Consider the following 23,756-nt stretch of genomic DNA (forward strand, 5'->3'; position numbering starts at 1 on the left):
GATAGTAGTTCCATCCCCACCTTTCCTGCTTGTGTTTTGTTAAAGGTACCGATTCCCATTGGATTGCATTGTGGTGGCTGTATCTTGGCAATGGAAAAAGAAATGTAATGATTTAATGAAAGCTTAAACTTTGCAAATTACTGAAAAATAGCAGAAATTTTGAATAGTCTTAAAATCATGGAACCCGAGTGATTTCTTTCCCCCCACATGTGGTGTTTGATGTTCAATTTTTTCTGTGACACACGTTAAAATCTCACTTGTGGAATTGTCCCGGGAGCAGCTTCTGTTCCTGTTTAACCCTTTCCAGCAGTGGTGTCACAAAGGAGACTAGGCTTCATTAGAAGCTACAACATCTGAGCATTACCCACTGAGCATGCTCAGATGTGATTTCCCTCTCCGCCCCCTCCCCCAATAACTTGTAATTCTCTTATTTCTCAATTTTTTTTCTCCAGATGAATCAGAGATACTAGTCTTAAAGGAGGATTGTGTTCATACAAATATCAAGCAAGTTTTCTATAACTTTGTTTAAAAAAAAAAAAAAAAGTGGGTAGGATTTTTTTTTATGATGGGATAAAAGCATTTAATCCACTGGGAGGATTTAGAACAAACTTTAAAAAAAATCACTTCAGGCTGAAACAAATATAGGAATTCCAGATCAAAAGTTAGACATTTTGGCAAATATTGATGATATAAAACGTATTATGATGGAAACTGTTTTGCACCCATAATTGCAGCAGTGCCCGACATAAAATTATGGGGCATATTCAAAATACCCAAGAGCAGGATGGATGTTAATTGCCGTTCCCATATAGATCCCACTATTTTATATAACCCATGTACAGCACCAAGAGACTGTGGTGACAGAATGATGAGAGAATCAGAGATGGTGCAAATTGAGAAGGTCATTAAATGTGGTGATCCTTATGCAAAACTTTCAGAAACACATATGCTTGTGAAAATGGTGGTATATCAATGGCACATTAACAAAAAGGCATGAGGAAAATGAAAGTGATAACTTGTGTTGTAGAGAGTAAAGAAAGATTATGGGAAGGCGACATTTTCTACAGGTGATTTTCTCTAATAAGCATGAATCTCATTTCAAGTCTTCAGAAGGTTTTAATGCTGGGCATGCATTTAATGCATGAAAGTTTACCTTTAAGGGAATTTCCTTTTTATTTGTACAAATATATAACCCTTTGACAGCATCTGACATTGTGAAATCAGAATTTAATGCATGATAGTTTACCTTTAAGGGAATTTCCTTTTTATTTGTACAAATATATAACCCTTTGACAGCATCTGACATTGTGAAATCAGAATTCCTAGCATTAAAAGGTCAATAATGAGATAACTACTACATATTGTACCTGAGCTTCATTCTTCAGAATTTTTTTAGTGATCTAATTACAGGGTTACATAGTTCACATCATGATCACTGAGGAACTTGCTGTTCCTCATGAGCTGAACCATACCTGTGTGTTTTCAATTCTTCTCCTTCCCTCTCCTCGGCAGTATCCAACCAGTAATTAAGTTACAGTGGACCTCTCTGAAGACGGGAGTTTAAATATCAGTAATTCGATCTGCCTTGTTTACTGATCTCTGGTGTTAGCTGAGTTGAAAGCAAAATGTTTTAATTTAAAAGGTTGGCAATAAGTTGGTATAATGCCATAATTTGCACGGGGCCTCTTCTAGAAAATGACTTAACCTCTGCCTCTGTTGCTAAGGCAACTAATGGACATAATTGTAACTGTGCGTGTGTATGAAAGAGAGCAGAGGGCCTGAAGCTTTTTTAAATAGCTGTGGTATGATGATATTAAAAGATTAAAATGTTATGTTAGCAAGATCATCCAAAAACCTTCCCATACTTGGATTTTAGGCTATTCAATTTATCTTTTAATATCATGTATCCACTTCCAAAACTTTCAGGATCAGGCTCTAAAACCCTATGACATCCTACTTACTCAAATTCTTTAATGCACCAAAGCATGTATTATAATGGTGTGAGATAACCTGGAAATTGCAATAACTGTTCTACTGGGACTAAAAGTAATGCATTTGATGGAATCTCAGTGTAAATTCATATTCAGTCACCAAAGAGTTAAGACTTAGATCATACATTATAGGGTTTTTTAGATAAAATCCATGAAAACCACTTTTTTGCCTTCTGCTCATTAAACCTCAATGCACATAACTAACCTGACCTCACCAACCTGATGCAGGATTTCTTGAAAATTGATCAACAAAGCCCAAAGTGCACCTTACGTACCTATTCACAATTGCCAAGAACAACACCTGTCAGGAGTACAGACATGATATTTGATGACGACTTTTCAATTACGTTTGAACTTATCACTTTGCAGCCTGCACTTTCTCTCTTTCAAGTGAGGCGAGGTTGAACATTTGTTACGTGGCTGTGTTTGAAGTCACCTAGGGCTGAAGTTCAGAGAACTGGTGGTATGAATTGACATGAGTATGATTTACACACTGAGAGAGAAGAAAGGCAGAGTGGTAGTAAAAGCAACCAAACTGCATAAGATTAAAGTCGAGGGGCCCTTGGCAGGTACATCTTAGAGATGTATAATTCAGATCACCATGTGCATCACCTCTCACTTTGGCCCCCGGACTTGTCAGCTAATATGGCCCATTTCTAGAGCATTACGTTATAGTTGGCCTTGACAATACAATTTAATCATCCAACGTTACAATACAAACTGCTGTCTTGGACATGCTTTCTAGACCTTGGCCAGTGCAACCACATCCATGACTCCTGGGAGTCCACTCAGTTGAGAGCCTCCTTCTGCGGCTTATGGTTTATTTTCCCTACCCCCATCCTCATATGCTTAAAATTAAAAGTGTAGGTGTCTTTATTTAAAAAAACCCATAACCCTGAGGAAAAGGCTAGGCTTTGGGAGATGAGAAGAGGAGATTGTCAGGGGCAGATTGAAGCTCATGGGGGAAGAAGAAAGGAAAAGTTGGGGCTCCACTGGAAGCAAGCCGCAGGTGGTGGGGCAGTTCCAGGGGATGGGCAAAGGAAGCATCGGGCATAGCTAACGGGAGCTGCCAGGAGATGGTGGGAAGAATGAAGGGAGCAGCAGGCAAAGGGGAGTGCACTCATAGCACTGCCGAGTGGGACTACTTAAATCACATGACTTAATTAATTGATTTAAACCACGTGATTTGAATCAGGATTTGAATCAACTGATTTTTTAAAAGAAAATGATTGGTTTAAAATACTTATTAAAAACATTTGAAAATTTGTGCTATTGCAGTTTGGGATTAAATTTTACAATGAGCTACATTATAATCGGTGAGGTTTCCTTTAATGATACTAGAGGTAAGGCATCTTATTTGAATTTTACAGAACGGCTACAGCCAAAACACAAAATATTGAAAACTAAGGACCTCCTCTTGCAAACACTTAAGTAGGTACATAACACTGTGCAAATGGATAGTTCCTTTGTCTTCAAGAGGACTGCTTTGATGTGCTTATAGTTAAACATGTGCATGTATTTGGAGCATCAGGGGGCTAAAATTGTGTTTTTGTCTAAGTGGCATTAAATCTTTGCCATTTCAAGACAAAACAGCTTCAGTGTTAACAGTGAAATGTTACTTAGACTGTCAATGCGAGAAAAAAGTTTGAGGGTATTTTTATATACACAGACCAAAATTTTCAAAAAGAGGAACCTAAAGTTAGACTTTTAAGAGGAGCTTTTTAAAAATGCCTAGGTAACGTCAGTGCACAAATCCCATTGACTTCAAACCTGATGGAGGAGGATAGCCTGGTTGAAGCATTTCAGCTTTCTTGAATTGTGGCAGTTGAATATGTCAGTCGATGGTGTTGATTGCAAATATAGCACAGTCTGTTTGCCTGTAGGATATAAGAATGGCCATTCAGGGTCAGACCAATGGTCCATTTAGCCCGATATCCTGTCATCCAACAGTGGCTGGTGTCGGATGCTTCAGAGCGAATGAATAGAACAGGCAATCATCGATTGACCCATTCCCTGTCATCCAGTCCCAGCTTCTGGCAATCAGAGGCTAGGGACACCCAGATTATGGAACTGCATCCCTGACCATTTTGGCTAATAGCCATTGATTAACTTATCTAGTTCTTTTTTGAACCCAGTTATAGTTTTGGCTTTCACAACATCCCCTGGCAGTGAGTTCCACAGATTGACTGGGCACTGTGTGAAGAGGTACTTCCTTTTGTTTGTTTTAAACCTGCTGCCTATTAAAATCATTGGGTGACCCCTGGTTCTTGTGTTATGTGAAGGAGTAAATAACACTCCCTTATTTGTTTTCTCCACACCAGTCAAGATTTTATCTGTTTGTGTTCTTGCAGGAAGGATGTTAATGAGGCCCTGGACTTGGCTTTTCCAGCATAGATGAGCATTTTAAGTGAATAACTTCTTAGTAGAGTATATCTCTATTCAAACTCTAAAATTCTTCAAGCATTTCGGAAAGTAATTTAACCCAAGTAAAACATCAACTTTAGCAACTGAAGGTTATAAAACGGGATGAAAATAAAGATGTAAATAAAAATGATTTAAATTCTTTTCCAATCTTGAGCACAGTGATGGGAAGGGGGAAACAGGTCCTGGGAGAGGAACATCAGCCATTCAGAACAAAGCAGGTGGAGGCAGGTACAGGAGTGTATGAGAAATCCCAGATCAGGCACGGCAATCCAGTGGCCTCAGGAAGACTTCTGGAAGTACCATGAACACTACTCAGAGTAGCTCGTAAGGAGGGGGTAGTGTAGGGTGTGTGTGTGGGAGGGAGGGAGGTTGTGTTGAGATGCCTTACTTCCTGTATGATACTCTCTGGTTTCCTGGGGCAGAAACAAAGAGGCCCAGGACAAGGCAGTCACAGGCTGCAGCTACACAGAGCAGTAGAAAGTTGGTTACTTCATTTCTGTATGTAGTTGTGTGCATAATGATGGGTTTATCTCGACAACGGTCTGCTCATCAGTAAGATACTACAGGTAGTATCAGCCCTGCAGGGTAAGGCGTGAGTAAGACATAAGCCCCCATCTGGGAACAGCCAGAGGAGCATTAATACAAGGGAATCAGGCATGGGAGCTGGGGAGGGGAAGGATACTGACCTCCTTCCCCTCCCTTTTCCTTATCTTACGGAATGGGCAGTGGGCATTGTCACTGGAGCTAGTCAAAATTTTTCCATCAAGGATTTTTTTGGCAGAAAACTAGGCTTTCAGTGAAATAAAATTTTTGCCAACAGTGTCTCCTTTCCTGAACACTGATTGATTGATTTTTTTCTTCAGTTTTCAGCAGTTTTTGCATTAAAATGTTTAGATTTTCAGTTTCTTGATAAAAAGTCAACTCCCCACCCTCCACCCTCAGGAAAACGTTCCCACCATTTTCTGACCTGCTCTTAGCTATCGGGTGCTGGGCCTGAATGGCTTCAGATGCAGTAGGTGAGAAGAGAAGCTCACTCTCTCTCCTGGTATGGAATGGAATGAATAGCGTATATGGGGTTCTCTCTTTCCTTCCTCCCTGTGGAGGACTATTGCATTTTGGCCCCATCCCTGGGATCTGTAGAGTCAGCAGTTGGCAGCAGTGGACCTGATCTTGACAGCTACCACCGTGTGCTTTCTCATTTTCACCTGCAAAGGACTCTGTAGCTTGGAAATACTCCCAGCTCTCCTTTTCCAAATATTCCTATTTTCTGACATTGTTTGATGAGCTCTAGATCTCATGAACCCCCATCTACTTAACATTCTCCTGTGTGAGAATGGTCTCAACATTAGTGTTCACTCTGGTGGTTTGAAATGCTTCATCATGCTGTACTGAATCCAATATATCGCTTAGGGAAACGGTTTTGGTAGAGGCTTCTTTTTTTTTTTTTTTTTGGTCTTTCTTTCTGTCTCCTTAACCCTGCCCTTTTCCCATAGGGCTCAGTTGTGATTCTGGCTTCTCAGGGGGGAGTAAGGGACAGAAGTCACCAGATCCTATAGGAGCGGGGAGCAGCTGCCATCCATCTGCTATTCTCCATCCTGTGCCGTTGGATGTGCAGGTGCTAGACATGGGGGGAAGTAGGTAGAGCCATGGCTTTGCTGCCTTGAAACATGCTGACTAGTACAGTTGAGCCATTGCAGAGGGAAGTATAAGTTGTGCCAGGAAAAGAACTGACACCTTTTACTGCCCCCATGGAACAATGGGGAAGAGGGACTGAATTTTGATTCTCGGAGCCACCGTATAGGCTCTGAAATGCTTCTGGGGAAATGCAGCTATGCACTGCCCCTTACTCAGGCTGGATTGTAGGGTGCCATTCCTGCCCATAGTGACTGGCATTACCTCAGCTGAATTATTTCCACCCCCCCCCCCCCCCGATATGAATGTATCTCAATTTAATATATGAGGTGATCATTATTGTAGTTTCTGAATTTCCTGACCTATTTCTCCTGCAAGACAGATATTTAGTGTATGGCTTTCCTCAGGCCGAGAAGCCCTCTTTATGTAAGGGTTCCATTTGGCACTCACCAAATGTCATGCTTCCTTTAAAGATGACTCTTATAACTAAAAGCCCAAATCAATTCAAGAGGTACTCAATATCAGCAGTAGAATAGTTAACAAATCACCCCTATATGCATGAGCATTGGAGTGGAAAGATAACCAATGGTACAAATATTTATTCTTATGTTTGTCATGCAAGTAAGACCTGCTCCCTACAAATAAGAAAGATTGTGCAGGAGAATATGAGATAGGAAGTTGGCAAAAGAAGCTTCTTAATGAAAATGTTTAATGTATTTGAAAAAGAGACGAAGTACTAATTTGGTGGAAATCAAGCTGAAATGAAATCCCAAAATGAAGTGGAAAATTTGAGAAATTAGAATAGGAAAAAATCCCCGATATAATATTATGATTAAACTAGCTGAACAGTCTGAAAAACTAACATTTTCAATGTAAACCAGTTAAATTGTGCAAATGAATGAGTTTTAGTGCATGGCTAAATCCTTGTATATTAAAAAATTGAGCATACCTATTAAAAATGATATGCTTGCTTGCCTGTATATTTCTTTATTGTTACTATTCAAATCAGTTATCATATATAAAACCATACTATGTATAACACTTAACAAACATATGTATCTATCTATATATATATCCTTCTATAATTTTTTAAAGAACCCTATAAAGAAAATAATTCTCTATTAAATTATAGGATGATTCCCAAAACCCTTATTCATATTACACTTAGGCTGAGAGTAGTCCTCAGAAAGCAATGGGCTTCTTGTAGAGTAAAATACAGGGTATATTTATAAAGTTCATTCTGGTTTTAGATGTACTAGAGGTTCCAGTGGTATTCCCTCTCTTTTTGTTTTTTAAATGAGGAGTACTTCCGGAAGTGGAAAAATCTTTAAAACCAGAATGAACAGTGTAAGTGTGCCTACTATACTATATGAGTAAGCATATCATGATCTGGCCGATAGAAAGGTTGTCATTTCCTGTTAAATTCTGTATGTGTTTTCCATAGAAACAGACAGGACAAACACACACAATACAACTAGTCAGGTGAAGAGGAGGAGAAGGGTGGTGGGGGGAATTTCTTGAAAGCAAGCCATCAAGAGGGGCAATCATGGCTGAAGCCAATTCATGAAAAATGCAAACAAAAATTAATAGGTAATGTTTTGCATAGTCCTGTTTGTTTATAAATAGTTACTTTGGCATACTGCGTGTAGGCAAAACGCTCAGTAGCGTGGAAACGTAAGCTCAGAGTTTTCCCAGCATTTTGCAGATGCCCACATCATTCCACTTATGAAAAGATTAATGGACTTGGTCCTTTCATAAAACTCTGATGTGAATTAACAGTTGTATCACTAGCACAATTTTGTAATATGACAAAGACAGCTCATTGGTACATAACTCACAAAGCATAACCTGTAGCCATTCTGATAATGTTTTGCATTTTTGAATTATTGTCACGTGGTTATCTGACATGCCTTTTTTCTCAACAGAGTTTGTTTTCTAACAATTAGGGCAGTATTCAGGTTGGTCATATTCAAGATGATCAAAGTTGAAACTACACTGTTTTACTATTCTCTCTCTGTTTATATCCTGAATACATTATTATTGATATAATGTATCAATGCCATTACCATATTGGACCACACCATTATGTATTATGTATCTATAATATAGCCTACAGAAAAGCTATTTTAAAAATATTTTAAGAGTTCCTAAAAAAAAAAAAAGCTCAGAAAATATTACTGGGATTGGATTTTTTGTTTCCTTTCACCCGTAGAACTTTAGTTAACATGAGTCCAATTAATCTAATTGTGCAGAGCTCAGAGGGAGTCAAAGACACAAAGTATAGCTTTTGCATTTCTAAAATGTCTTGTCAGGGATTTTCCAGGGTTAGAAATAAATGTATTAGTCCCATTGGGAAGCAAATAATCTCCCTTCCCTAAGAGTATAAAATTCCTATTTCCAAAGTCATGACATAGAGCACCTAACAATGTCTGACAGAAAACCCACTCCATGACTGTACCTTGTCCAGCTGAGGCAGGCAGGTGTAATGCTTTAGGAGAAATGGCTCATTGGACAGTAGATGGAAAATACACCTATATGGGACAGGGTTTTTTTTTGTTTTCTTTTTTTTTTTTTGGTCTGGTTTTAAAGACTGCAACTTATTTTAGTTGCTGAAGAGTATAAAACGTGTGTGGGTTTTTTGTTTTGTTTTGTTTTTTGTTTTTACAGCTGGGAGAAATAGATTAGTGGTCACAGAGCAAGCAATGGATCAAAGGTGAATGATACTTGTATTTTTCACATGGCTTTTCAATTTATCACATGATGATTACCATCACTTGTGCTATCATATACTCACATGTGAAAATAGTATATATATGTGATAGTATATACTATATACTTCCATTGATATAAAGTACTTATGAATAGAGAAAATTTTTTTGTCCAAAACTTTTTTCACCACACAATTCACATTCAGGTGGACTGAAACATTTTGTGAATTCATGTAGAATTTGTCAAATTGTTTTGGTCAAAAAACTGCAATCAACACAAAAGAAACGATGTTTTGCATTTAATGAAATGTTGTGTTTGACCTGAGCTGAAATGTTTTTTCTGAATTTTTTGGTGAAAAATATGAAAAAGGTTTCATTTTGGGTCAACCCAAAAGAAAATATATTTTTAATTTTTCAGTACAGCCCATGAACAAAAAAACCAGTTATTTGCACAGCTCTACTTAGTTATATATTTACAGGGCACGATCAATCAGGTCATACGTCTTTGAATAATATTTCAGTTACTTTAATTACAAGTAACACTTAAAATGACTAAACTGAAAGAGATGAGAACTTTTTTCCTCCCCTGTTTGCTTCCTTTGTGCATTTGACAACATGCTGTGTTTAGTCAGTCAGTTTTCCTTGCTATTTATGTGGGTCTTTCACACAACAGCGAGTAAGAAACAAACATCATAATATGATTATGAAACCATGAATATTGGTAGAGCTACTCTGAGGCAAGAGTAGTATCTAAAACTAATTTTAATTCATTTTAGGAATTAAAAAACCCTAAAACAATTTAACTTTTTTTTTTTCAAAGCACAACAGTAAATTGGTAAACTTTTTTAAAAAAACCCAAAACCCTATTGCAAGTAGAGGTTTTATCCTGAAAAGTGCCAGCCTCTACAAAGTGTCCTAGGGACTTTGCTAGTGCTATTGATTTTATGTAGGAGACACTCAGATACTATCCCAATGGGCTGCAGAATAAAATCCCAATGAAACTGACCAGATTTTGAATTTATAGTCCCTTTGCTAGTCCCCACTGAAGTAAATTGGCAAAACTTCTGTTCCCCTCAGGGAGTGTAGGAGTGCATCAACAGGGCAAACTTCTGCTCAGAGTTGCACTAGTGTAAATCATAGTTTCTCAACCTGTGGTATGCATACCCCTGGGGGTACGCGAGAGACAGGCAGGGGGTGTGCAGCAAAAAACCCATTGAAAGGAGGCAGGCGGCAGCCGCCGACTTCTGGGGAAGCCAAGTGGCAGCCACCCACTTCCTGCCCAGTCCCACCTCCTAGCTGGGAGGTAGACGGCAGCTGCCCCAGTCCTGGGAAGCTGGGCAGCATCCGCCGGCTTCTTGGGACATCAGATGGCAGCTACTGACTTGGGCCGCAGCTGCTGGCTTTTTGGGAAGTCTGGTGGCAGCCATCCACGTCCCACCCATCCCAGCTCCCAGGTGGGAGCCCAGCAGCAGCCTCCTGCACCCTGTGAGCTGGGCTCGCAGCTGGGTGGCAGCCATCCACACCTGGCTCTGAGCCGAGAGACAACCTCCCGCACCTGGCTTGAAGATGGGCAGCGGCTGCCTGCCGCATGCCCGCATCCCCGGGTCCCAGCCCGCGCGAAAGCCTCCTCCACCCCAGCTCGGAGCAGGTGGCAGTCGCCCACCTCCCGGGCTGGCAGCCAGGCAGCAGCTGCCTGCAACTTGCCCACGTGGCAGCTCCCCTCCCCGGCTCAAAGCCCGGTGCCCAGAAAGCCAGGTGGAGAGCCCAGCGGCTTCCTCACTCCTGGAGCTGGGCTCTACCCGCAGGCTTACTTGTCATTTTCACGGCTCTAGCTGAGCCATGAAATTGACAGCTATGACAGCCCTAGATTTTACCAGCATAACAATGTTAAGAGAGGCCCACGCAGTGTGATTTGACCCAGGCCCGAACCCCCCTAAGGATGGCCATGGGGAGCGCTGTTATCCACTCTGGGCTGCTAGTGCCTGCTCATACCTCACAAGTTCCTGCCTGTGTGAGGAGAACACCACCTGACCCCGCCATCAGGCCATAGTGATTGGCTGGCGTTGACCTTTGCTCCAATATGGAGGAAGGGGAGGAGGAAGGAGGGGAGAAACAGCAGGGGGTTTTGTGACCTGCCACAGCCACACAGCATTGCAGAGCTCAGAACTTTCCTGCTTTACGAGAAATACAGTCGTCCAGTGTTAAAGGGGAAAAAGATTGTATTTCTCAGAGTGGAAAATTGAGTGTTGAGGTACTTATTAAAATTTCAGAAGTGAGGGGGTACTTGCTACTTAAAAGGTTGAGAAACACTGGTGTAAATGGATAGTAACTCTTTTGGCTTAATAAGAGTTTGCACCTGTGTGTGTGAGCAGAATTTGGTGCTTTGTCCCAAAATTAAATTCTTGGGACAAATACTGCCCTCAGATACATCCAAACGACAGAATGGAGTTCAGCTTTGCCTCATTGGGGCTTTACATATCGAAAAGAAAGATGGTTATATTTTTTGAAATGCCAGTCAAATTATTTAGGGTGCTTGTTTCTTGGTCTTGGTCTCTGTCTCCTCTACACACTCTTCAACAGATTTGAGAGTTTTAAGGGAATCATAATTAATCAGACTAAGCTTTTCCTTATTTAGTCTGTTCATTATTTTCCTTTTTAATATTGATATTCCCGAGTAAAACAATGTTTATGTTTAAGAAAAACTTCTTGTCAGTAGGATACTAGTTAACCTATTAGGGCAATCGTATGTACTGAGAGAGACGTATTTGCTCACTTATAGTATATTCTCACTTCCCAAAAACTGATAACTGTGTCAAAATAACCTGTTTTCACATACATTATTATGAAGTGTTAAAAGGTGTGCTTTACAGTTGATAACTGTGCTTTACTATAAGGGAGAGTATATTTGTGAAGTTGCATTTAATGAGAATTCATCTTTTGTCCATTTCTGAGACAGCTTGGAGTCTCATGGTCAGCTAGAAGTGCTGTGTTCTGCTGCAGAAGCCCATTTCCAGAATACCCAGAGAATTAACTCAATGTTGGGCAAATATGAAGCAATAAACCATTTGCTACAACAATCAATTCTGAGGGCACAGGTTGAGATAATTTTGTGCCACCGATTATTATTTTGGATGAATACATTCCCCTTTTATCTGTAATTATTAAACAAAATACCCAAACCAGCATTGCATGGCATGGCATGGCATGGCTGGAAGACGTGCATAGCTGCCAGATGTTCAGAACTCAAAACAGCTTAAACAGTAGCCCTAGAATAGGGGACATTGCAGCCTTAAATGTCGGGGGGGCGGGGGAGGCTGAGATTAATTACAGCAGTCAATGAAAGCATATGGGGACAACAGAAGTGGACAGCCACTGCTCTAGGAATTTTGTTGCTGGGATCACTGGCAGTCATCTTGGGCTAGACGCAGCAACAATAGCATTAAAAAAAAAGCCTTGTCTAACTAACCAAGTGGCCCAAAAAGACAGCCACCACCTGGCTGCTGATCATGTACGGTTGTGGAAAGACAGCTGCATGGCTTAGTGCCAGGTGTCACAGTTGCAGTGTCTGCTGCCTAAAAGATACAACAGAGTAATGTGCCACACTATCAGAAATACCGTCTATGAATTTTAATTGGCTGGTCATCCCACTCGACAGCTCTTGTATCCACCCAAGAGGAAGCAAAGTGCTTAATATGGGGGAAAAAAGCAATACAGCATAAGCACTTCTGGAGTCTATAGTAATCACTAGCCAGCCATCTTTTTTTTTTTCTTTTTTCTTTTACATAGGCCTGTTCAAACCTGGCGCTTACAAGAGCTTCTGCATGGCATTTTCGGCTCCACTGTGAAACTATATCAAACACGTTTCCCCACAAAGCAGGGCAGTGCCCAGCTTCACTCCCAACCAATTTTCATAGGGTATGGGATCCATCAGAGATCAGCCACCCTGCAGTGATTCTGAGAGCTACGTGTCCTCCACAGAAGCAGGAGGCTGGCTGAAAGTAGGAACAAGGAGAAGCAGTTTTCCCTGTGAAAGCAGTTATCCGTATGGAAAGGGAGAGCAGGACCAGCTGAGGGAGGCCGTTCCTCTGTAACCATTCATTCCCAATGCCTAGTTTTTAATTAAAAATATTTTCTATGCATAGAATAAATTCCCTTTTTCTATACACTGTCACAGGCAGACCAGTGGGGGAAGAGGGTGTGCAGGGGGCAGGAAGGCTTGTGGAAAGAGGTGAGAGGGCCAGTCACATTTGTTGGCAAATTGAGAGGAAAGGTGGTAAAGGACAAGTGAGCAGCAGAGGAGGTACAGAGGAAAGGAGCTCGGGGACAGTCAGACGACAAGCCAAGTTGCAGGACAAACAGCAGCAGATAGCACTGAGCTGCAGAAGTAGTGGGGAGTGTGGGGGTGTAGAGCTTGGAGACCTGCAGGTGGTCTGAAGCATTTGCTTGGGAAGGGAGGGCACAGGAGAAAGGCCCCACTCAGGCCAGTAACAGGTGTCGGGGGTGGGCCTAGAGAATAACCCTCTGGGGCAGAAGCAAGCGTCAAGACCCACAGAAAAGAGAAGGAAGTGGCACCTCTTCTTGCTTACCCTTTCCCTGCATGTCTCCCTGTGTCTGGGGGAGGAGAGTACTGGGTAGCTTCAAACTCTTGGCTGAGCCTAGATGGTTTGACTCCGTAAGGCCAGAGTGAAGCACATCTCAGTTGCTGACACTGGAGGAGTTAGGTTCAAAGCAAGCCCATGTGCGCTGCGAAACTTCCGGGTCTCCTGTGAAAACCTGGCCGCCATAAATTCTGCAGTCCGTCAGCACCAATCTTGAAGGATCACCGGGACACCTGCCCCTTCATAACAACTTCATCCATTTGCTGCAATGAAGAAGCAGTGGATGAGCCAATCAGTGGAGTGTGAGATGTTTGCCTGTAATCTGAGCTGAGGAGGAAACTCAGGCTTTAGAGTGTATGTGTGTTGTAGTTTAAGTAAATAATGAAGGCTAATCCCAGGGAGGAGGTAAATTGGTGTGCTGTGTTAGAAGCAGAGTGAAAATGTCATGTGCTTACAGATTCACAAAAAGGAATATTTTATTAAAATCCATGGCTACCTCTCCGCTAGACTTAGTCCAATAATTTCTCAAATAAAAACACTGACCATCCCCAAATCAAAATTGGTTAACAAATGCATTTAGCAATTAACACACAATGTAAACCCAAAGTCCTAATACCGCCTGGTTGTATGGCTAGTTTGGCTCTAAAGCCAAACTTTCACTTTCAGGTCAAATAAGATCATGTAAGCATCTCTCCCAACTAGTTGACTTGCACATTTCATCCTCTGGTTCTCCTTTAATTCCTGGTTGTTAAATTCCTTAAGTAATTTTTTAAAAAAAGTGTATTGGTCTGTGTAGTGGCACAGCAGTCCAAAATATGTCAGCTCAAAATGACCAAAGAAGTTGGAAACAATAGGACTGCCCTGTTTTTTTAATCGTCTTCCTGGGTCAACTGAATCTGAAGCTAAAGATGAGAATCTTAGCTGCCCTCTAGAAAATAATTAACATGCTTCATTTTTATTCCCTACTGCCATGTCATAGGGGCATAGCCTTTTGTAATCCTGACCCCCCACCCCAACCGTTATAAGTATGTCCAGAGAATCAAGCAGTCCCTTGCTGATGCTTCTGGTATGCCACACCTTTATTACATGTACCTTTGCAGCTGATAAATTAGAAAACTTCAATAACCATTGGCAGATGTAGTTTCTTGCATGTCTTTTAAGTCTAAGGTCAGATTTTCAAAGCTAGATACATGCAAATAAATGAACACAATTCCAAATGTGTGAGTAGCAACTCACTGCTGCCCTAATTCTTTTGTTAATCCTAAAAGATTAAATGGATTCAATACCTTGGATAATCTTTCTACCACATTTTTGTGATGGTTCAGTGTATTTTTAAATTAAAAAAAAAAAATTAACACAGGGTATAAGCAAGAAAGTGGTTTTTGAAGTACCCTGGTTTATGAAGTTCAAATCTCTTATAAAGAGGGACTTCTGTAACTGAAAACTCTGTTGAGAGCTGTCCTTCCATATTACTCAGTAGCAGAAAGGAGCATTTTCTAGTCTGTCACAGCTGTAAAGAATGATTTTTTCAACAAGCCAATGAATTAATTAATATTATCTATTCTCCCAGTTCTGACCAAGGGTTGTCAGATTCCCTTAGCCCATATATTGATCTGTAATATAGCCTTCCATTTCCTGCATGTGCCATTAAGTAGAATAAAATTCATAATGATTGCATTCCTGAGCAGCTGTGCACCTATGCAGTGTTGTGGGGTCACCAGGGAAAGTTGCTACTCATAGTACATGAGAAGAACTTCCCTTTATGTGTCGATGTCCTTTGTTGTTTAATTAACATTTTCAGTGTGGATGAATAGGGAGAATATTTAATATATCAACCAGCCTTAAAGCAGCTCTTTCCATTTTCCAATGCCTATGCCAAATATAATATTTGTGTTCATGAGAGTTAAAATGCTTATCTGCCTTAGGGCATTTTTTCCAACAATAATCATAATAATGAAGGGCATTCAGTACATGAAAACTCATTAATCTCCTCTGTCGTCTTTATTTTATTTATCTGATGCCAAAAGCAACACATTTTTGTACTCTACCACAGATTAAAACTAAGCTGTGGATGGTGCCTCCTTCCAAAAGAAAACCTGCAAAATTATCAATTTTCGCAATTAATGTTATCTCTCTTCTCAGAAAGCTGCTGCTTATTGTTAACTGTGTGTTTTTGTTTATGCAGATATCTCCCAACAAAGATTGTGCATTCTTTCCTTTCTCATTGTTCTAATATAGGGCAGCTGCAGGAACCCAAAAATCTGTGTTGCAGTCTGCAATTAAGAACCTTTGCTCCTAAAAAACGAAACCTTTACACATTTGTCTAAAATGAGGAAGACATAGAGGCAGATTCTCTCCTGTGCCAGAGATTTGCTCTGGCTCCATCACCACGTAGAAGTAGGTTCCTTAATGGAGTCTATATGAGGTTAGGAGAAGTGTGGCAGAGCTGCAGCACGCCCTCTCCTTGTCCCTGACTCACCCCTTACACCAGAAAAGGTGGGGTGATGCAGAGGCACTTTTGATGCTCCTCTTGAGCTCCCTTGATGCTCCCCTACCAACCACAACAGCACAGGGGAGGAGTGAAGGAGTATACTGTTAGCTCCTCCTGCTCACATAATGGCAGGGAGGAGAAACAAAACAGAAACAATATGTTGGCTCCCCAACCCACACTATGTGCCCCAGGGCTAGGAAGAAATATCACAAACTCTTGGGGGCAGAGTGGAGTGGTACTTGTGGAGTGGGCCTGGGACTTGAAGATGTCTGGAGGGGATAGAGGCTTATAGGGATGGACTAGGTTCTTGGGGAATGACTAGGATCCTTGGGGATCTGATGGCTTCAGGAGGTAGTTATGACTCACTGGATAGTTTCTAGGGAAACGGGAGCCTATAGAGAACAACATTGGGATTTAGACTTGTGAAGACATCTGGGGCTCATGGAGTTTCTGGAAGAAACTGAGATCTGAGAGTCTCAGATGGGAGATACAGAATTTCTAGGTATTACTGTTGCTCCCATCACAGGAATATTGGTAGAGACTACCCACGTTTTTAGAAGGCCTAATGTTAATACTCATAATGATCATAGATAAATTGTGATTCATTTTTAATTTAAACTCAATCATTGAAGTAACCAAGCAAATATGAACTATAAATATCCGGCTTGCTTGTCATACACTGGCTGCCCATAAAATAAAATCAGCAATGATATCGTACTACAACCGCCACAATGTGTGTGGCATTTTCTAGTACAGCATTCCATAACATGATATCAAAACTTTATATTTTATTTTTTAAATTCTTTTATTGCATCTTAAAAAAAATGGGGTGAAGATTTTCAGTCTCTCTCATCACTTTCTAAGAAGGTATATCCAATGCACTTGAGTTATTGGCTCAATTACAGAAAGAACAAAGGTGTCTGAAATGGACCCTGCTTCACTTTCTGTGATGAAGGAAGAAGACAGGCTTCTGTCTTAAGCAAATGTGGTTTGCTTAATTTTGGAGGAGTTCCTGAACAAGTTAAATGAATTTCCGAGGTCTCTGAAGTTACTTATGTGCTTACTATGGAGAAACCCCCCCTGAAGCAGCCTACGATGCTCGGGCACACATTTTGACTTGGCTAACTAGTTTTTCAGCTTAGAAAATTGTGTCACATGATGAATATAAGACAAACCCAGACTTTTGCTAATCAGCTTCTGATTGTGATGGGCTAGGCACCCTGATCCATGCCTGGCTGCCAAATTTTGTTCTTCTGATACAGAAAATGTATGAGTAGAGAACAGCTTGATTAAGAATCCACTATGACCATCACTGAAGAATAATTCTGTGTGTGCTCATAGTTTTACTTAGTTTACCCATGGCCTTTGAGTGGCATCCAAAGCGAATGATTCTGCAGTGATGGGAAAAAAAAGATATTGCCAAAAGGAATAATTCTATTTTGAGCGGGTATTCTGCATCCAACTTTGGGTCGGCAATGGACAACTTTGGCGAGCAATTCCTACCAGTGAATCACAGCTAAAAAAAACCTAAAAGCAAGTTTTAAAATAGGAGACATTGTCCTGATGAAAATAAGTTAGTAATTATTTTTTCCTATGAACATATATATTATGTTAAATACCCCCAAATTCCTTCTGAAAAAAAACAATGGAAGTGTCTAAATCTGAATGACAAAATATTTGGGGGTGGTACAGTTAATGAGCATGAGGAGAGACGAGGAGCAATAGCACTATGCTGTTCTGATATTACGCTTCATATTAATGGGAATTTACATCATAAATACATTGGAGAGGTAATGGTGCAGTGTCGGAATGTTATGTTGACAAACAAAAGGAATAACTTCAGCAAAATTGAAAGTGTCATGTCCATACCTTGACTATTTGTCAGTGATATTGTTCAGTGCTGTCAAAGAACTTCAAATCTGTGATGACTGAGAATTAATTAAGCAGCAACAGTCCAAAACTTGGCTGCAGTGTTCTTGAAGTATCTTCATTTGACATCTTGCCTCACCATATGGACAAAGATGCACATTCCTTTTGAAAGGCCCTGGCGTTAAAGAGATCACATAGAGGAAGAAATGATGCTGATTAAAGTCTTTTGACTTGTGCCAATGGGCCAAATTTTCAAGAGAATTTATGGCCCCTTTCTGCTGTGTAAAATTATTCTATAATTCAACTCCATTCCACTTTCTCTTTGGAGAATTTGTTCAGCTAAGAAAGGCAGTGGTGGTGGTGATGGGGGATGAAGGAGAGAGTGAGAGAGAGGCAGTTGTTCATTTGCTGCAGCAGATGGTTTTGTTAGTGAAGTAGAGGGACAACAGAAAGTTGCAAGGAACAAAGGTGGTGGTTTCTAAACTATGAAAGCTGGTGGGAAGCATTCATCGACGCACCTACACTGTAATTACATCTGTGGCTACCAACATTGTTACAGAGCCTTATGCTGAAGTCCTCTTCCTATCCCTTTGTCTCCATTTCTAGACTCAAGTGGCTTTCCCACTCTAATTTTCTTATTTTTATTAGATTATATTTGGTGGTTCTCTAAGACTAGAGTTTAGACTTTAACCTCTGAGATAAACACATCTGTTTTTGGCTGGTTTGTTCTTGTGAACCTTGTCTTTTTCCTGTTTGCGGGGGGAAAACACCCTGGTTATTTGTTTTTTCCCAGATTGTCTGTTACTGTTATGATCTTTGTTAATTATGATGGGAGGGGCTACAGGTTATTTGAGCCTGCGCCATGGAATGGCACAGGATAACTTCCACTTTCCTTTTTCATCTCAGAGCACTTTAAGCAAATCAGCAATATAATTATTGATCTGTGAAAGAAAAGGAATTAATATGGCTTACCGTATCCTCTGTAGGTAGGAGTATTTAAGAATGAACTCTGCTTAAACTTCATAAAAGCCTCTTCAGCAAATCAGCAGAAAAATATTGATCCTAAAATAAGCATCTGAATTCTAATTGTATTTTGCCTTTCCACTGGAGGACCATTACTTTATTTAGCTAGAGTTCATTCTTTAATTTTATAGTCTTAGTCTGTTGTCTGTGAAGGCTTTTTTCTTCATGTTTAAGCAAGGTCTGTAACTGCCTAGTTTTGCTGATCCTTCCTTTTCACTAGAGCATATCGACTCCTGAGAGCTAGAGAGAAGCTTTTAAGATCATAGTGCCATCACAAAAATCTCAGTAACGTAACGATGGATTCCTGGTATGTCTGTTAAATGGATAAGTAGGATGTCAACTACAATAATTACCTCTCTCTGTACTTCAGCTCACATCAATTGATGTTGATTATGAACCACCATCTTCATAACATACATTTTAATTACATATGCGTTTTAATCTTTAAAACCACATATATCTCTAGGTTAATCATACTTGCGACAAATGACTATGGGTTTGGTAATATAAAACTATAATTTGGGTGCTCTGCAATTTTTCATAATTTCCTCCTTGGGTTTTTCTCATGTTAGAGAAGTTTTTTGAAAAATTAGAGTGGAAAAAGGTGGCAATGGAAGAAGGAAAAAGAAAAAAGTAAAAGTGAAAGAAAAAAATCTCCTAGACATCATTTCATTCCATTCAGTGGCACAAAAATATTGGGGGGGGAGAGAAATAAAAATACATGCATTTTTAATTTTGGGGGTTTTTTGAAAATCAAATCAAAGTGTAACTTCATTTTTGAAACAAAGTGAATTTTTTTTTCATTTCAAAACTTCCTATTTAAGAAAATAATGAAAACCATATTTTCCTGTGAGAGAAATTCACTTGTGAAGAAAATCCCATTTTTCTGTGGAATATTTTGTCCAAAAAATTTCAAACAGCTCTAACTAATGTAATGCAGGAAACTTAAAATGTCCAGGTGACTAGAAGTCCACCACATCATTGGTGAGTTGTTCCAGTGGTTGATTACCATTGCTGTTAAAAAATCTTGTTTCTAGTCTAAATTTGTCTAGATTCAACTTGCAGTCATTGGATCTTGTTATGTTTTTGTCTGTAACATGAAAATGCTCTCTAATGTCAGACAATCTTCTCCCCATGCAAGTACTTTTACATTGTGATCAAGTCACTTCTTAACCTTTCTTGGTTAAGAGAAGCTACCTGGTGAATACTCTTTACTGTATGGGAGATAAGAAAGCTCAGAATAATGTGGTGGAACAGCAATAGTGGAGCTACTAGCAGATCTTTTCTTGGAGTGGTAAAACATAACATAACTACCAGAAGGCAGTCCGTGTGGGGATTCAAGTTCTTCTTGAAGATACTGGAGCTAGGGAAAAGACGGTTGCAGGTCTCTGGATTACCCACACACTAGTCCCCAGAACACTGGTTAACGCTGAGTGTTCCTGTGGCAGTTGTATCTGCTTATGTGGATAGACGAAGAGTTTGTGAGGTAAAATTAAGCTAAAACTCAACCGTGATTTAAAATTTAGACAAAACAGAGTGAGATTTAGTTTCCTAATGAAATTTTTTGCACAAGTTAAATAAATTTAGGTATTTATTTCACTGAGCTTGTGAGCAGAACCCCAAGGAGTGGCCATGGACAGCTGTATCTTTTGTGGTTTTGCTTTTTTGTTTCTGTTTGAGATTACTATGTGAGACTTGGGGTATATCTACACTGACGGCAGCAAAGTTGCCACCGTCAGATCGACCTTTCTGGATCGAATGAGCAGTCAGTGAAGACCTGTTCAATCGATCCACAAGTTGACACAGTAAAACAACCCCCTCAAGTGGCGTAGCACTGCGTCGACGGGAACATGGTTCCCATCGGCGCAGTGCAGTGAAGACGCCGTGCAGAACGGAAGCACAGCAGTCGATGGGAGTTACGCAAGCTACTCTGTGTAGCTTGTGTAACTCCCACTGACTGCTGCCAAAATGCCAGGTAAATGTAGACCAGGCCTTGGTTTGAACTGAAATCATTGTTACATACAGTTTATACATGAGTCCAGAGTATGAGTCTAAGCACATTTTTAATAATGAAAAGAAATAAATTATTATCCAATAAGACAATAGTGAGACCTGAATGATATTTATGTGAATTGCAGTAATGCCTAGTGGCCCTGACCAGGGAACAAACAGGGCCTTATTTTGCTATTTACTAAATGTACACCTATAATAAGATATTTCCTGCTCCAAAGATGACTAGAATACTAGAGGTGGCTGAAACAAATAAGTAGGGGGTGGAGTGAAGGACAAACTGTGAAACAATCATCATGAACTTAATAAGAGGTGGTGTCAGCTCAGAAACTTTTTATTGAGTGATTTGATAAGCATTTGCAGCAAAAATATATACATATATATTGACGCCCCTGGGGAAAATACAGACTGGACAATAGACTTGGTACATAGTTTCTGATAAGCTTGCTCTTGTTTGGAGAAATTTAAATCTGGGCATGCACACAGCTTTCCCAAAAGAGAAACAAAAATTGTATTTATTTAGTTTGGTTTAAGGTTGTTTAGAGTTGTGCCATATATGCAAAGCTTGAGAAGTAGTGTTATTAAATCCATGTCCATGTGCCTTTTTTCTTAAAAGAGCGTTCCAAACAGTTTTTAATTGGTACCCAATGATATTTAGTTGTCTGCTGACTCATATGGCTTTTTTCCCCACAGCATGTGATTTCATGATCACTGCCTCATCCTTGAGTTTGATTTTTAAGTCTACAGTTTCTACTGATAACCCATTTTAAGAAACATTATCCACATTTGATGGGAGATCTCTGGCTTTAATTATAGGGCTGACAGTTGCAGATATTGTGATTCCATGGTAAGTCACTGAGTTCCACTTAATTCAAGATTGCTTATTTAAATGGAGATAAAATAAGCCAAAGTTTTATTTATATGTGTATATATATCTATATATATCTAGATATATATATATATGGCCCTGAACAGGAAAAATCCCACTGATAACATGTAAGGGTGAAGAAGTCACCTCCTCTGTTTAGGTCCTTACCTTTTGTTTGTCTTTTATTCCATGCTTGTATTTCATAAAGCTTTACTCCAACCTTATTAAGTCAAAAATAAAAGTAGTAGTTTTTGTGTTTAATCCTGATGTTTTTAGTTTACTCAACTCTCAGCCAAGCAAACTCCCATTTACAGCTGGGCAAATTTTTTTTGGTTGAATTGTAAATTTGTCCAAAAATGCAGTTTCAGGGTGAAGTCAGGTAGAATTTGGCAAATGATCTCAGTCAAATAAAAAATGGGGGGAGAGGGGTTGAAAAAGCTGAAATTATTCATTTCAAGATCTTCCGTATGAAGTGTTTGGACTTTATTTTGAAACAATATTTGGTTTCTAGATTTAGGCATATTTGTTTAATTTTTTTAAAAAGGGCAACTACCTGTACCCCCTTGAAAATGTAATGAAATACAAATAATAATAATTAATTTCAGGTTGAATGAAATGTTTCCTTTGACCCACATTTTTTTTTCCTTTCAGTTTTCCGTTTTGGTGAGAAAAACCAAACATCTTCAGTTGCAGTTCAAAATGAAACTTTTTTTTTTTTGGTTCAGATTTTTCAGTTTGACCACTGCACTGAAAAATCAATTATTTGCTGAGCTCTACTCCTGTTGTCCTAACCCCAAATAAGTGTTAAGCTAAATAAAGTCTGGTGTAGATCACCCTTTGCACAAAGTCACAGACTAGCTCTAAAGTAAAACTTTCAAAAGTCCTTAAGGAGCATAAGGGTATGTCTAAACTACAAGAGCTATAGCGGCAATATCTGCAGCACTGTGGCATAGACATTTACTGCAACAACAGATGTTTTCTGTACTGAGGCTGAGGTCTGCTTAATTATGTCTCTGAGGTGTTTTAATTTTTCACATCCATGAATAACGAATCTAGTGTAGACCAGGCCTATCTCTTTGAAAGTAAAAGGCGACTTTGGCGCATAGGAGTCTGTCACTTTTGGATATGGGATTTGGGTTCCTAAATTATTTAGGCACTTTTGAAAATATCACTTCTAGCTTAGAGATCTGTCTCACTTGCAGGAGTGGGAAAGGCGTTAAAGGTAAAGGTATAAGACATTATTTTTATTAAAATAGTCTCAGTGTGCAGGTCACTATCAGGAGAAGTGTTCCCTCACCTCTTTGAGCAAAACCAGGGAGTTTTTTTTTGATGAAATGGGAGAATGGCTGGACATGCACATTCTCTGGGCTATCGGAGAGCTTCTTTGTAGACTATTAGGCTGGTTGCTTACTGTAAATAATAGCAAGAAATGTGAAATGTATGGCTGACACAATACAGAATGCTAGCTTTCACCTTTCACATCTCCCACCTACAGCAGTTGAATTGCAGTCCTGAAACACAATTTGTAGATCCAGTGAGGTGTACTTAAAGGAAATGGAAAACATGGTGTGATGTTTTCCTGCATCCAAGTAATAGGAATAAACAAATACTGCCCCTGGTTTAGCTGGGATCTCCATGTGTTATATTAAAACCTTGTAGGAATACTGGGATGATTATTTGTATTATAGTAGCTCCTACAGGTTGCAGCCAAGATTAGGACCCTATTATGCATGGCACTTTATGAACATGGGCCCTCCACTGAAGAGCTTAAAATCTAAATAGACAAGAAAGGGGATGGGAAAAATGTATTTTATCCCCATTTTACAGAACTACTGAAGCACAGAGAGATTTAATGATTTACCCAAGGTCAGACAGGCGGCTTTGAGTCCAGAGCTCCCAAGTCTCAGCCATAATCACAGAATCATCTTTTCTCTCTTCTAAACACGCTCTTCTTGCATGCAATGGACTGAGGCATACAAGATCTGTAAAGGAACTTCTGATCTAGGTGATCCTGCAGCTCACTGAGGAAAACGGATGACAAATATGAAATAGCCTCCAAAGCTAATGTGTATTTTAAATGAGAAACTGTGTCCAAGCTGAATTAAGATGGATTTAGCAAAGGAGTGTCTCAAAATCCTGGCA

At 39.8% G+C, this 23,756-nt stretch overlaps 1 long non-coding RNA gene across 1 annotated transcript in view; it reads left to right on the forward strand.

Annotated features, from left to right (window-relative positions):
- LOC137143770 (uncharacterized) overlaps window positions 1–13,846 on the forward strand; it is a 142,836-nt gene extending 128,990 nt beyond the window's left edge. Inside the window, exon 3 of the long non-coding RNA XR_010917258.1 lies at window positions 12,542–13,846. This is a non-coding gene — a long non-coding RNA (uncharacterized lncRNA). The remainder of the gene's footprint in view (window positions 1–12,541) is intronic.
- Window positions 13,847–23,756: the final 9,910 nt, after the last annotated feature.

Source organism: Emydura macquarii, unplaced genomic scaffold (genome assembly GCF_026122565.2).
Source record: "Emydura macquarii macquarii isolate MOO-44397 ecotype Brisbane River unplaced genomic scaffold, CSIRO-AGI_Emac_v2 contig_67, whole genome shotgun sequence".
In the NCBI taxonomy this organism is placed as follows: domain Eukaryota; kingdom Metazoa; phylum Chordata; order Testudines; family Chelidae; genus Emydura; species Emydura macquarii.